We start from the raw sequence: 14,232 nt of genomic DNA, 5'->3' as shown, positions 1-14,232 counted from the left end.
AGACAGAGGCACTGAGTTGGAATTGAACAGACAAGGTTAGTACAGACAGGAGGTGTGCTAAAATGACTGGGAAACATCTTGAATTAGTGGATTAAGTTTTATATGGATTATTCAGGGAATAATATGTACTTTTTTTTGGTACCAATGCTGTTTTCTTGGTCTTGTTTTTGGTTGGGTTTTGGGTCTTTTAAAAAAATAGATGTTCCATACAGTACTTCTTCTGCAGTTCCTTTGTTCAATATAAGCTTAATTTTGTACATTAATTTTCTGATGCTTTGGGAATTTACTGAGAAAAATGAAATTCTGAGTTAGATTCTTAGTCAAAGGGAATGTAGTATTTATTTTTCAATTTCATTTGTTGATTAAAAAGGTATTATTAATGCTTTCCTTTGGCTGCTTTTCCATTTTGTTCCTCCAACTACATGATTCAATTACTTTTATTTTAGAATAATTTTTATTTCATTCTTTTTCTTTGCATAGAGTAATGTGTGCATTATTAAAACTGTTGAATAGTCAAGACTGAACTCATTCTCCTTATTGCACAATAATCTATTAATAACTCCACTAGAAAGAGAGTGAATCTCAAGTGAACCTACTCCTTTTATTCATGTGTTAAATAAGATCTTGCTGAAGCCTCAAATTCATGTCCATCAAGCTAACTGGAAACAGCTGAAGTGTGTGATGACAAAAAATGAAGATTCATATCACAAGTGCATATTATACAAATTTCATAGAATATCAATAAAAGTAAAATTTATGCTCATTTTTAAAGATATGTTAAGTCTCCTTATAACAAAAACAAGATTAAGCAATAGTAACATTTATATGCCCAGCTCCTGATGGATTTTTGGTCATGATGGGAGCCTGGGGGGCCAGATTTAGTAAGAGGTTTAAGTACCTAAGGAGCAATTAGGTAATGAGATTTTTCAAAGGTGTCCCAGTGCCAACGACTGCACAGGCAAAGAGTAAAATTAATGGTACATTAGTGGTTAAGGTCTGTACCACTTGTGTTCCATACTTTTCAGCCATTAGACAACTCTTTAGAGCTTAAGTCTCTCAGCTTATTTATCAGTAAAGCACCTTGTACGGTTACATACTCCCTCACACATAATTAAATATCACTTTGACCAAGGAGAGGGACTATGGATATATTCCTAAGATAACACAGTTCTCTTGCAGTTAGCAGGGACATTGTTGTCTCTCTGCTGGAATGAATGTCTTCATGAATGTTAATCCAAGTAACTCTCATGAATGTTAATTTAAGTAACTCTTATGTGCAGGTAACCCACATGTGCACAGAAGCATTTTTATGGATCAGGCTGTGAGAGGCTCTGCCACTGTTCCCAGAAGTTCAGGTGGTGGAACCACCAATAGATAAGAGCAAATCACCATGATGGTGTGCATGCTGACACTTTTCAGTTAGAGGTTGTATTTAACATTTTATTTTGGCAAACCACAAGATGAATTTCTATCAGTGGGATTGAAGAAAATTGGAGAGACATTTAATCCATACAGTAACTTTATTGCAATATATATAGTCAAGCTTAGCTGAGACCTATTGTATTGACATTTTTTTGATCACAATTCAGTTTTCATGGCACCAGACCCATTGGCAACAGGTGGGGTACATGTGTCTCAAACAGGAAAAAAATCTTTTATCAAGGCTTAGCCTCTTCTCCCAAGTAAAAAGTTGCTTCACTCACACCAGAGAAGGTTTATATTAGATATTAGGAAAAATTTATTCACAGAAAGGGTTGTCAGGCACTGGAGAAGGCTGCCCAGGAAAATGGTTGTGTCACCATTCCTGGAGCTACTTAGAAGACATGCAGATATGACACTGGTTTAATGGTTTAATGGTGGACTTGGCCGAGTTAAGGGTTGGACTTGGTGATCTCTTGGTGATCTTTTCCAATATAAATGATTCTATGATTTATGATTCTGTGAAAAATAGTCATAGAACTTTATAGTTAATATGCAAGCACGATGCTATTAGTTTTCTTGGAAATTTTTAACATGGAAAAACAAAATTGAAACACAAGGCATATGTTGAATATGTTTAGATATTTTGGCTTCAAATCAGCAGAATTTTTCCCATCATTGCAATTATTAGAGGGTTTATTTTTGCCATTCTACAAGTCATGTGAAATGACTTTTGGCATTTAAGTGCATCTTAACATCCAAGCCAAGTGTAGAAGAGCATGGTGAAATCCAAATTCTGCACACTGCAAAGTGAACTGATTGAAGGCTCAGAAAAGATACACCTGGATGCTGAAAGCAGAACCAGGTTGCTGAGCTCAGAAAATTATGTCATCCCATTTCCAATACCTTAATCCATTTACTCCTTTAGTTTCCATTAGTGATCCTGTCATACAGAGAAATGATCAAACCTACTTTCAATGTTCTTTGATCTCATTGAGATACTCTCAGAAACATTCAGTATAATTTAATAATACCTTCCTTAATTTAATTTCTTCAAACATACACAAAATTTCATACCTACAAAGTAAGAGCAATGTCAAGTTTTGGACAATATCAGGCTAAATGACATGGATTCTAATCCTTAGGAAGTGGCAAGGAAAGTTTTGCTTGCAACAATTTCTGAAGATTAATACTGACTTTATGCAGGCAGCAGATTTTCCTTCTGAAGGAGGGATAAGTGCACATAAGTTTCTTGGATTTTTTATATATATTTTATATATTAGCCTTTTCAGTCTAGTAACTTTATTGAAATAGTGAAGAAACCACTTTGAAAAGGCAATAGACCTAGTGCACTGTGTGCTTTGACCGTGAATAAAGTAGAATGACTTTATTTGAGGGAGCACTTTGCATTTCCAGAGTTAAGTAGTAGAGAAAACAAATCGCACCATGTGCAACAATGTACCCATTAGCCAGGTTTGAGCTGTTTAGAGTGGTTAGGAAAAGTAACTGATAAACAATTATGAGACAATTCCAACTAATTTGTGTCCAAGGAAGTGCAAATCAAATGTGAAATCACTGAAATATGGTACTCACCACATTCAAAATGTGATTTTAACTTCCACAAAAGTTAATGGGTGATTAATGTCACTAGGTCACAGATTTTTCTGGGGGGTAGGAGGGGGAATGTAAGTTATTGCAACACACTTTAAGTACTTACAGTTCAAATAACTTGGTAATGACAAGTAGTGACAATGTTTTGGAGAATCTGGATATAGTCCTTTTTCACACTTCATTATTTATAACTCTCATTTTGCACAATCCTAAACTTCAAAAGAACAAACCAAAAAAAGTATGGATTTAGAACTATCATTATGAGACAGTAGGTCATTAAAGTGGGCTTGCCATGATATGAGAAGCATGGAGTCAGAAGAAGGAAAATGAAGGACTTTTTGGCAAGGTACTCCTTGAAAAACAGTTGTTAGTGTCATAACCTCCTTTCATTAGCTTTTTTCTTAAAAACTAAGATTCTTGTGGATTTGGTTTTGCAGAGGTTTTATCACATATCATAATATCTAACACTGAAATGAGTTAACAGACTCTAAAATAGGATATTAGTTTTTCAAGTATTTCAATACCTATCTTGCATCCAACTGGTAATGTGGAGACTGAGCATTTCTGCACCTTTTAAATGCATTCTGAGAAGATAAACAAATCTTAAAGTCACCAAGAAGCTTATTTTGTGTAATCTTGGTAAAGTCAGCCAGAAAGTTTTAATGCATGCCTCTTAGCTGAATTATCTGCAGGAAGATGTTTACTTAGCAGATAGACCTAATGGGCAGAAGACAAGCTTAGCAAAAGTGGCATTTTAAATATGCATTTAGAAATATCCTTACATATTTTAAGTTAGGCATCTAAAGTGCACATCTATCTGGAAAAATCATAGTAGAAATTAATTTGTGAACAATTCTCAGTGTCAATCAAAAAAAAAAAAAAAAGTCATCTGAAAGGAACCTCTAACTCCTACTCAGAGTGGAGATAATTCCAAAATTAGAGATGTTTGTTCATGGCCTTATTCAGCTTCATTTTGAAAATCTCTAATGATGGAGATTCCAGTCTCTGTGAGAAACCTTTTTCATTGCTTAATGAAACTGACTTTCTTACCTTGCTTGCGACCTTTGGCTGCTGCCTGCCCTATTGCTCTGCACCCTGGAGACGAGTTTGCCTCTGCTTTCCCAGTAATTTCCCCCAGAACTCGGAAGGCTGCACTGAGATTCCCTCTCCTCCACCTGCATCTCCTTACAAGTTACCTGCTGACCTCACTTTCACAGCTCAATATCCACAGAAGTGGATAACCTTTGCCACCACAAGAGTACTCTGCTGTCACGTGGTGCAACAGGCACTGGAGATGGTAATTTAGCACTCTGAAAGGATTACAGGATTCCAGCAGACTTGAATTTTAAGAATCGACTTGAATTAATAGCGATGGCATAAATTTAAAATCTTCTAGGATTTAGCTGGAAAAGAACAGAATAATTTTTTTCCTGCAACTTTTCCACAGAATTTGCCTATGCACAGTTCTACTCATGTGGTCACATGGAGTATCTCCATTATTTCTCAAGGAATTAAAAGTTAAGGATTCAAAGGGTGCTCCTCACATCATCAAGTCAAATCCTCTTTCAGGGTTATAATCCCAGAAACACATTTAGTAGAGCTTCTTGTAAAATCTAGCTCAGGCTTATGTTTCCGGTGCTTGCACTAAGAAGTGGTTCCACTACCCTGATGGTTAAGAAAGTATTCTAATTCTCAGACTAGATGTATTCAGCTCAAGTTTATAACCATTCGTAACTGTGCCAGTGTTGCCTTTTAACTGCAATAGCTCTTTATCCTCCCCAGTAATAACAGTCCTGGTGTATTTATAGATACATCCCTTCTTAGCCTTTCATTTCCTGGTTTCAAAAACTGAAAATCACAGAGTGCAGCAGAGAATCTTTTCTAAAGTGTTGTAGAATTGTATTCACCCGTCTTATGATTCCAGCTGTTTAATGGCTCCCCCAGTGTCTCTCACCACCTGCACTGCTTCCTTTTACCTCACTCATTAAACACCTGACCTTACTGCTTCTTTTGCAATGCTGAGAGGTTTGATTTTGCCTCATATATGTTCTGAAAAGGCTGTGACCATAGGACTACTAAGACAGCAGTTTTGTTTCATCCTCCTTTTCTCTTAGAAACTCAAAGTTACTCATGTTTTGGGTGGGTTTTTCCCCCTTGTCAGCTGCAAATAAAATAGATATACGTGATAGATGAACAATAGAACAAAAGTGAGGTGATCAAACCTGTTTCTGTGATACAGGTAATAACTGTGAATCTTCTTGTCAGAGCTGTCATGAATTATTTGAGTGAAATTCTCAGGAACATTTCTTGTACTGGAATTTGAGATGGAGAAGCAATTCCTTCCCCAAAAAGTTATTGATCCTGATTTTAAAAGCAGTTTTAAATGTTTTAAACACTGAACCATTTCTGTTAGTAGAAAAACCTGAAAGGGCAGATATGCAAGTGAGAGTCCCAGCATCACTAGAATAAATTTCGCAATATGGTGCAAAATCTATGGAATGGTTGTACAGAGATGTTCAACATGGATTACAGAAAATTAATTCTGTCTCCACAGCATGGATGGATGAAGAAATCCCACCATCAAAAGCTATGAGATTAAGAGAATATCAGAAAAGGACTATGTTAGATACTCCTTACTAATTATTCAATATCAACCTTTCAAATTAGTTGGAAAACTGTTCTGTATGAAAAACTGTGAAAAGTGATCCATTTCTAGGAAAATAGATTTTGCATTAAGGTACAGAAACTATGATTCTCCTGCTACTTTCTTCTTTTTTTTTGCAATTCTGAAAGTACATTTTCCATTCCACTTAACGTTAAAGAAAAAGATAAGTATAATGAGGGTGAAGACAGCAGCAAGCTTGATGGGAGAGCACCATCATAACTGTATAAATGAATTTTATGAATTCACATTTGCAAGTGAATTATGTACCTCTAAATTTCAGTATTTCTACTGGTATCAGTAATAAGCATATAAAGCAAGTTTCACTTTAAATGGTGGCAAAGTTGTGTCTTAATATTAATAGACATCTGGTGAAGTTCTTTTAAGTGTATTAGTGTATTAAGTGTAAAGGATTAGTTACTTAAAATACTTACTTTAGAACTTGTAGTTTTTAAAAAATTAATTTCGGGGAGGGGATTTGGGGATTTTTTTCTGCATTCTTATGAAGTTTGGGTTTTCACAGTTTTAAAAGTGGATTTTATTTGTTTCTACTAAGCATTAGTAGGTAATTCAAGGACACATTAATTAATCTCATCCTACAATGTGTAGTCATCCTGCTAGCTGGAGAAAAAAGGGTTGTGGGTGTTTTTTAATATGCAAATACCATGGCTCCTCTGAAATTCATTTGTAAATGAACATTTTTCATTCAGACCAAATGCTTAAGGCTAAGATATTAATATCAAGGACAAGGGATATCCTTACCTGACAAAATAATGCACCCACTTGGAAATATAAATAGATCCAAATAGTCATCTACTGGATGTAGACTTAGATCTACATCATGTTTTCCTACTTGCATTATCTTACTTCCTATTGCATATCTTACATCTCTTGTGCATCTTGATGTACTTGCAGCAAAACTATATTGGATGTTGGCTGGATATGAAGAACAGGAGCAACATTTAATTTGAAAAGGAGACTGTAGCTGTTTTGACCAATTGAAATATTGGACATTTAAACATATATTTATATTTTCAAAGTCCTGCATGGAGGACTATTTTACTAATAAATCTTCTCATCCTCCCATAAAAACAGAAGCTGGGGTTATGTTTATGTGAGAAAGTATCTAACCCCCAGAGGAGCACACCTCTCAGGCTGATGACAGGTTAAAAGCAAAAGTAACTGGCCTTTAGGATTATGGTTTTTAACATAAAGAAAACACATTCAACTAATATATGATACCTGAGACATGGAGGTTTACTATTCTGAAGCCCATGCTATGCACCCCCGCTTTGTGATCATTTTGACATAAACATTAAGAGAGGAAATTCTAGGATTTTGCCTTTTGTACAAGATACAACAAAAGCCCGACATGAGCTCATACTATTCTACCACAAGCCAGCTTGTTTGTCTCAAAATCTAAGTGCCAAAATACAACCCTCCTAAGTTTAAAACTTCAGTGGTAACAGATAACTTTCCTTTGCCTAATCAAGTTTTCACTTTAAGTTTCTTTCCTGCTATTGAATCACACCTGCGTGTAGCAAGAAAACACATGGGCTGCTCAACAGCTCACTGATATAAACTAATGAACACTGGTTTGTCTGAAGCACAGCAAATGCAACCAACTAAAACCACTGGAGTGAAGAGCTGTGACTTTCGATTGAGCTAACAATATTTATAGCTTCCTTTTCCCAGATATTTGATTTAATCTGTACTGGTAGATCTTACATAAATAATAGTCCAGCTGACAGTGTTTCCTGACTAAAGTATTGAAAATGAAGGTGTGAACCTAAACCCATAACTTTGCATTTTCATTGTACTGATTCAACTATTATATCACTATACTTTTATTTCTGAATGGGAATTTAAACACACTGCTCTTCATCTTAAAATGCAAAGTTTTAAGATCAAAAATTATATACAGAACTATTAGTATTGTTAAAATAAGACCTCTGCTTTTGAAACATAGATTTCTTTCTTTTGAGAGATAAGTTTTGTAACGTTTCTGCTCTATATGTTAATATTCTACAGAAATGCAATGTGTCCTCTAGTTGAATATACTGGCCATCAGGCTCCAGAGACATTATGGTTTTCCTTGTTTTCCCTTTCTCTGTTCCTGTGAATTTTGAATTATCCTGCTTTTTCAGGAAAGCACAATTTTCAGAGAAGCCAGTCACTGCAGGATATTCCTTCACCTGATCTGAGCCGTGGGTTTAGCCACCCTCTGGTTGATACAGTTCCTTCCTCTGCAGGTAATCATCCAATCCATTATGGCATGGTGCAAGAAGGCAGGCAACCACCTTCCTACAGATTTTAAAAGGAAACATATTGGCTCTGTTCTTCGAAAAGAATGGTTCAAGATTACAGCTTTAGCATAAATCTGTAGGCTAGGGGGTCCCAAAAAGGTAGAGGCACATCCTGATAGCTCTGGATCAAGAAATCCAGCCCCATGGAGACGGGATTTCAAAATAGAACCTTTCCTCCATGTTTCTTGTTCTTCACTACAGGGTCCATTCTTGCTGAATATCTCCTTTCTGAAGTGCCTGATGTCCCTGGGCCCTGAGATGCATCCTAAGGCTGAACAGGGCAAAACTAAAAAAGGTGGGTTTACTTTTTAAAATTTCGCTTTAGGCTACAGAAACAATTTGTTACTTGTAAAAGGGCTTAGGGTAACAGTGCAGGTATCAAAACATCTGTGTGATGAGCATAGTGGTGGGGCACTAAGGGTGATGGAGATGAAAAACTCTTTTTCTGTTTATTATGATGAGTACGTTAGTTGCAAATGTAGTTAATACTGGATTAATCAGCTCAGACTCTTAGAGCAGTTTCAAGTTGCTTTAAATTATGTTATCCATGAAATTTTCACCCTTCCTGAGAAGTTGTGAGTAGCATTTCTCTTCAGTTCCAACCCTAAGGCTGATCCTGAAAAATCTAAATTAATTTTCATATTGGCACATATTTATAATAAAACTAATTTTAATAATAGTCTTAAAAAATTCTTAATAGTATATTATTGTTCCTTTTTTCCTAAACTTTAGTCACAGAGTTAAATTTCCCATTTATCAGCCTATTTCAATCATATACCATTTACAAAAGTCCTTGGGAGAAAATACCTAGGATGGAATAGATCAGATATTTCAGGTCCAAATGGCAACAAATACCCTAATAGTTTAAGTAGTATTTTTTAAGATCTCTTTCATAAAGAAAGGACATCATTCACTGGTCATCAGAGTATGTCTGGAGAAAAGGACATTACAATTCATCTCAGACTGCCAAAAGCAGAAAGTATATTTTAGACAGTAAAACAGCTGCACTTATGTCTAGAGGGGGACAGATAAGAAAGGCTTTTCACAAAAGTGATTTACAGAGATTGTGTTAGCTAACTGTTCAAGTCTGATCAAAATTAGTCCTGATCCTTAGCTGAACTTTCAGCTGGACACAATATTTTGCTCTGTCTATTATGATTTTTCCACAGGTGCTCCATATATTCGTGGTGGATGCTAACCCATAAGATTCAGTACTGGTCAGTGGCAGCAAGAGAGGCAGTCCAGGGTCTCCTGAGTCAACAGTGGGAGGCCATGGCTCAGGATAACATGCTTTATTCTTTTTTTTTAGGAGAATGTGTTCTGAATAGCTGAAGGCAAGAAATGTCATGGTAAAAGGTGTAGGCCATAGAAAGACAGATTTGCCATATTGAAACTGATAAAGCAATGGTAATCTATTTTCTGGGTTGTTTGCTACTTATTACTTAAGCTGTTTCAGGTGATCTAAAATATGCAGCTTTTGGTGTGGAGGGTTATCTGGGGGAATGTTTTTTGATCATAAATAACATAAATATTTTGTATTTGTGGCTCACAGCACTCTAAGTGGCTTGCAACTAAAAGACATTAAATTAATTTTTCAGCTTTCTGTGTCCAGCCAACTGAGAAAATGATGCTCCAGAGCCCTTCAGTTCCTGTCTAGTCTGAAAACACTACATACAGGGAAGAAGAAATTAATTCTACCCCAGAAAACCCCTGGCATTACTGTTTTCTATTTCCTGCCAATAGTATCTATCTATTTAAAGAAAAGCAAACAGTACCCTTAGTAAATGAAAGGCATACATACAATTAAAATAACTTAGATAGACAGCAAAAACCTTGTATTAAAATGTACTGGATGTGTGCATATAAATACTTCTCTTAAATAGAAGATATAAAACTGGTACTGTTATATAATTTATGTATTAATAATGGTAATGAAAAGAAGGAAGTAAGGGAAAGCATATTGGAAGAAACTCTAATATATGCATGTAGCTTTTCCTGGCAGACTTACAAAGGGTTGTACTGACTTTGCAATAGTTATATGCATAAGCTCTTCAGGGACCTTGATCCTGAATTGCTCCACACCGACATAAATATTATTACAGGCACGAACTGTCACAGTGGAGCTCTCTACAAGAAAAGTCAAATAGGGATAACAAGTTATTTCTCAACTTTCTCAAAATTTACTTGCAATTTCTATGAGCAGCAAAAGTAGACTAGGTATTCATTATCACAGGGAAGTAGACAGCAATTGATCATGAAAGATCAAATAATCCATGAGTAAAATACACTTTGTAGTAGCTTTATTCATGTTTTCTTTTTCTAGAACTAAAGAGCAGCTGTTCCAATTAATGTGATTTTTTTTTCTCTTTTATTGTTATAGCTTTTGAATTTTTCTGGAAACAGTGAGATACACATTATATGAAGTGTAATCAATAGCAGAGTTGAATTGAGGTTGGAAAACATTGAAAATATTTCAGTTTTGTGAGAAAAAGAATGGTGATTACATGGCCATATGTGCCATGAATTCCACTGCTGCTGAATGAAACCAATACCATTATGTACCTTTTTATACACTCTGTTACCTTGAGTCTGCAAAATGAGACATCACTCTTCCCCCATCTTTCAAATGGGTAAAAAACTGGTCTCCAATACCTTACAGGAAGTCTTCCAGAAGTTTAACTTCCAGACTGGGAGGAAAAAAAGGAAAACAAAAATTTGGCCTACTAAAAGAAAACTGCCTCTGTATATAGACAGAAAACAGGTGACTAGAGTTAGGGATTCTGAAGCTAAAAGGATCATTTGATGTTAGCCTGGCTTTCTGTAGAGGGGTTTTTTTCTTGTTTATAATTACTTCTTCTTTATTGGGTGTGTTTTTTGTTGTGGTTTAAAAAATGTTCCTTTTCTTCACTGGTTGAGTTAATATTTGTTCATTTGCTCTCCTGAAAGCATCTTATTTTTTCTTTGAATTTACTTGTATCAGGTTTAGCTTACTTGAGACCTGCAGTTATGTGAAGTTAAAGAGGTTACTTTATCCTCTTGATGGTAAATGCCTTTTTAACACAGAATTTCAAAGGCAGAATTAAAGCAATTTTAGTGCCATATTTTTTCTTGCATTATGAGAAAACTATTTTCTGGCAGAGACTTCTGATTGCTGACAAATTCTTTTAGAAATATTACATTTTGTTTCTTGTTTTTATTAACAATTACCTTCCAAGATCTGTAAGCTACCTGTTTTTTTATTATCTTAATTTACATTAATCACACCCTTCACCTTTAATTCTTTATTAAATGAATCCCCTACCAGCTCTTCTGTTTATTCTGTTGGTAACAAACTTCACTTGACTGACCAATAGGATCATCCTGTTGTCATCCTGTTGTGCTATGGTAAACACAGCATTGTTCCAATCTTGGCATTTCCATTACTTAAAAAAAAAAAAAAAAGAGGAAGCTGTGTGGATTTAGTAATTTTACAAGTTTATTCCTATTAATGCAGTCTAGCATACTACCTAATTGCTAATTGCAGAAAGCCTTCAGTAGGTACTCCTTCTGGGAACAGCTTAAATTTCATTAGTATTTTCAAGGAAAAGTATCTAGAGTTGTTTATTCATTTTTTAACCACCAGTTCATTAACAAATAATAAATTGACAAATGAATGAAAGCCTCTTACACAACAACACTGGAATTGCCTGTTTGTTTCATATTCTTGGCAATACAGGCAGTATAATGCCAGCTGTTTGGAGCATGAAAAGGTTTGATCTTTGCAAGCTGCCCCACCTGGAATCTGAGAGCCGTGAGTATGGAGCAGTGACATTTATAACTCTGTGTACCTGGCTATTGATTATCCTTGTGTTTATGAGTTCATACAGGAACAGATGTTAGTTGACATTTTTTGTTTAATCTTACAGACGTGCTGAAATTGCCCTTGGAGATTTGGGTGAATATGGAGAGGCATGTTATTATCAAAAACTGAAACCACGTGGAAATAAGCCAAGAATATTTTTTTACTCTCAGAGAAGTTTAGAAGAATCTGGAGCAATTTCTGATCAATCTTAGCTCATCACTACAAGAATTTTTAGGAATTTTGTTCTATTGTGCAAAGCAAAGAGCTTACCTCACTTGGCATCTAATTGCAGGTCTAGTTCATCTAGATCATGAAATAAAAGGTAAAAAAAAATAAATCTCTGTTTTCATACAAATATATTGCTATTTTTTTCACAGACACACTGAGAAAGACACTAATTCTCCATCTTGACTGTAAGCTCCCTCAGTATATTTCCCAGAGCCTCCCATTAGCATGACAACTCATAAACCCCACATATCTTCTGAACAAATTTGAGGTTTTTAACAAATCATTATTCTAAATATTGCATTTTTACATGCCACTGGTTATGCCTGGCCTTTTGTAATTACTGAATGATTCATGGGCTGTTTGGAAGAACACACATATGCACACAAATATTTATAACTCTATACGTTTTGTTAAGCAAGGTTGTTGACCTCCTTTAATCAAGAAATTTAAAGGCTTTGTGCTGACTTTTGAGTTTTACTGGTTGTTTAAGACACAATCAAGGCTTGAGTGGGATTTAAGATGGGGGCTCTGACCACTCAGCTGCAAAACTGAGCTCCGTGCCCTTTGGTGTAGCCTCTGAGTGCATATTAGCTCTAATAATGAAATTCCAGGAGTCTGTGGTGTTTAACCTGTGGTGTTGGAGGAAGAGGAATATGTTTTCTGAGATCAGGACCTAAAGAGTAACACCTTTTTCCTGACCATGTTTGAAGACTGAGGAAAGCTGAGTCTCAAAGAGTACAGTCAGTGTCTTGTAATGGATTTCTGGGTGGCTGCTCATGCAAGTATCGCCACTTAAGCCTACAGCATCACTAGGCACCCTGATGTTTCAAAGCCATCCCTGTTTACCACATTTTGGAGCAACAAGGCCTTCATATCTGCTTGATGACCCTGTCAAGTTTTTAGGAAATGCTTTCAACATTGTTCCTAAACATAGGTAATAAACTTACATACATATTCTCAGCATCTTACAGTTCTTGATGTTTGCAGAGCCATTCATTCACACATGACTTGTAGCTGTGACAGGTCTGCATAAAGAAACACAGCCTTTTACCACAGACCACTTGACCTGAGAGAGCAAAATTAACAGGACACACACCACATATCCCACAATTTAGTGACTGAGTTCTACATGGGAAACACCATCTTTACATCAAGACAATTTCCAGACAAGCAGATCTACAAGAGAGGTGAGTTTTCAAACTCAGGATTCCTGGATTTTTGAAGCAGTTGAGGGAAGAAAGTGCTCCATCTTGCTCCTTGCATGTTTTCCTCTTGCTCCTTGCATGTTTACCTCTTGCTGCTTGTATGTTTACTTGTGCTCCGAATGACTTGTATTCCTAGCTTTTGCTAGTTTTTAAAAGATGTATTAAAAAACATTTACCTGCTGTGCATGAGGTCTCTTGACCTGAATATTCAAAATGCTGTCTCCTTTTTTTGGGATGCAACATTGTGTGAGCTAACACACAAGCACAGCCTTCTGGCACAATGATACTAATATCTGTATGTCTTACTCACTAAAAAATAAAAGCAGAATAAAATTTAAAAAAATAATTCTACTGCTTGTGGGTAAAGCAAACAAACATTTCACTGCAGCATATCTCTGCCTTCTTGCAGAATAGAACTGATGGACTAAAAGGCAGTATTCTGGAGATGTGACCAGCCCTTCTACTCTGCTTGTAATGCTAAAGCTCTGTGCAGTTCTGGGCTTGAGCAAGTCGTAGCTGTATTTCTTAAGTGATACATACTTTCCTAATAACACATTGTAACATTTATACTTTTATTTAGATGGAAGGAAAGCTGTTGAAGATAAAACCCATTTTTATTTCTTTCTTAAAGGACAAAAAGCAGTATGTAAGCCCTGTTTTTTCTGTATCTGGTGCCTTACTCCATTTTTCCACTGGTTATCTCATAGAAAATTAATTCTCCAAGACCACAGGTTTATTAGAGTCAAACATAGAGAAACTTAAACCAGAATTTTTACTTAAATGTTTAGACTCTTATTACACTTGACAAATTTGCCAGAATAAGGCCACAGCCAAAAGGAGAAAATCTAGCAAGAGTTAAAATTATTTATATCCATTACATCTGAGTGAAAGGCAGAACTCCATTGGTATGGAATACTTAGAAATACAGCCAATCAGCTAAGGGCATCTTTTCAGATCTGC

At 35.8% G+C, this 14,232-nt stretch overlaps 1 long non-coding RNA gene across 1 annotated transcript in view; it reads left to right on the top strand.

Moving 5' to 3' along the window:
- Positions 1–12,644, top strand: part of LOC139589514 (uncharacterized) — an 80,861-nt gene extending 68,217 nt beyond the window's left edge. Inside the window, exons 2-3 of the long non-coding RNA XR_011679037.1 lie at positions 8,200–8,293; positions 11,904–12,644. This is a non-coding gene — a long non-coding RNA (uncharacterized lncRNA). The remainder of the gene's footprint in view (positions 1–8,199; positions 8,294–11,903) is intronic.
- The last annotated feature ends 1,588 nt before the right edge of the window (positions 12,645–14,232 follow it).

Source organism: Agelaius tricolor, unplaced genomic scaffold (genome assembly GCF_023055355.1).
Source record: "Agelaius tricolor isolate 1412-34295 unplaced genomic scaffold, bAgeTri1.0.p SCAF_4, whole genome shotgun sequence".
NCBI classification, from domain to species: Eukaryota; Metazoa; Chordata; class Aves; order Passeriformes; family Icteridae; genus Agelaius; species Agelaius tricolor.
Note: the sequence above shows the minus strand (reverse complement) of the source record. Positions and strands in the feature narration are given on the sequence as shown.